This window comes from Aotus nancymaae, unplaced genomic scaffold, assembly GCF_030222135.1.
Source record: "Aotus nancymaae isolate 86718 unplaced genomic scaffold, 86718_ANA_hifiasm-v0.15.2.pri h1tg000016l, whole genome shotgun sequence".
NCBI lineage: Eukaryota > Metazoa > Chordata > Mammalia > Primates > Aotidae > Aotus > Aotus nancymaae.
This window is the reverse complement of record NW_026988428.1, coordinates 58514577-58516665: the sequence shown is the minus strand read 5'-3', so window position 1 is coordinate 58516665 and position 2089 is coordinate 58514577.

Sequence of the window (2089 nt, the reverse complement as noted above, 5' to 3'; positions counted from 1 at the left end):
TGAACAAGTATGTCATAGTCTACAGTTTTATTTTTTAACCACAGGAGACACACTTCTGAATTTTAAAAGGTTTTTCATTTCCAGAAGCCTACAGCTATGCCAGTAAATTCTTTTTTTTTTTCTTATTATACTTTAAGTTCTGGGGTACATGTGCAGATCATGCAGGTTTGTTACATAAGTATACATGTGTTATGGTGGTTTGCTGCATCCATCCACCTGTCATCTACATTAGGTGTTTCTCCTAATGTTATCCCTCCCCAATCCCCCAATCCCTGCTATTCCTCCCCTACCCGCCCCCCATGCCCCCAGCAGGCCCCAGTGTGTGATGTTCCCCTCCCTGTGTCCATGTATTCTCATCATTCGACACCCACTTATGAGTGAGAACATGTGGTGTTTGGTTTTCTGTTCTTGTGTCAGTTTGCTGAGAATGATGGTTTCCAGCTTCATCCATATCTCTTCATCCAAGGACATGAATCCACCCTTTTATGGCCAAATAGTATGCCATGGTGTATCTGTGCCACATTTTCTTTATACAGGCTATCATAGATAGGCATTTGGGTTGGTTCCAAGTCTTTGCTATTGTAAACAGTGCTGCAATAAACATATGTGTGCATGTGTCTTTATAATTTAATGTTTTATAGTCCCTTGGGTATATACCCAGTAATGGGATTGCTGGATCAAATGGTATTTCTAGTTCTGTATCCTTGAGGAATCACCACACTGTCTTCCACAATGGTTGAACTAATTTACACTCCCACTGACAATGTAAAAGCATTCCTATTTCTCCACATCCTCTTTAGTATCTGTTGTCTCCTGATTTTTTAATGATCACCATTTTAACTGGCATGAGATGGCATCTCAATGTGATTTTGATTTGTATTTTTCTAATGACTAGTGATGATGAGCATTTTTTCATGTTTGTTGGCTGCATAAATGTCTTCTTTTGAGAAATGTCTGTTTATGTCTTTCACCCACTTTTTGATGGGGTTGTTTTTTTCTTGCATTTGTTTAAGTTCTTTGTAGATTCTGGTTATTAGCCCTTTGTCAGATGGGTAGACTGCAAAATTTTTTTCCCATTCTGTTGGTTGCTGGTTCACTCTGATGATAGTTTCTTTTGCTGTGCAGAAGCTCTTAAGTTTAATTAGATCCCATTTGTCGATTTTGGCTTTTGTTGCCATTGCTTTTGGTGTTTTAGTCATGAAGTCTTTGCCCATGCCTATGTCCTGAATGGTATTGCCTAGGTTTTCTTTTAGGGTTTTTATAGTGTTAGGTCTTATGTTTAAATCTTTAATCCATTTAGAGTTAATTTTTGTATAAGATGTAAGGAAAGGATCCAGTTTCAGCTTCCTGCATATGGCTAGCCAGTTTTCCCAACATCATTTATTAAATAGGGAATCCTTTCCCATTGCTTGTTTTTGTCAGGTTTGTCAAAGATCAGATGGTTGTAGATGTGTGGTATTATATCTGAGGCCTCTGTTCTGTTCATTGGTTAGGATTGTCTTGGCAAAGCGTGTTCTCTTTTGGTTCCATATGATGTTTAAGGTGGTTTTTTCCAGTTCTGTGAAGAAAGTCAATGGTAGCTTTATGGGAACAGCATTGAATCTATAAAATACTTTGGGCAGTATCCTGCTATTTTCATGATATTGATTCTTCCTATCCATAAGCATGGAATGCTTTTCCATCTGTTTGTGTCTTTTCTTATTTCCTTGAGCAGTGGTTTGTAGTTCTCTTTGAAGAGGTCCTTCACATCCTTTGTTAGTTGTATTCCTAGGTATTTTATTCTCTTTGTAGCAATCGTGAATGGGAGTTCACTCATGATTTGGCTCTCTATCTATTATTGGTATATAGGAATGCTTGTGATTTTTGCACATTGATTTTGTATCCTGAGACTTTGCTGAAGTTGCTTATCAGCTTAAGGAGATTTGGGGCTGAGATGATGGGGTTTTCTAAATAACAAATCATGTCATCTGCAAAAAGGGACAATTTTACGTCCTCTCTTCCTATTCAAATACGCTTTCTTTCTTTCTCTTGCCTGGTGGCCCTAGCCAGAACTTCCAATACTATGTTGAATAGAAGTGGTGAGAGAGGG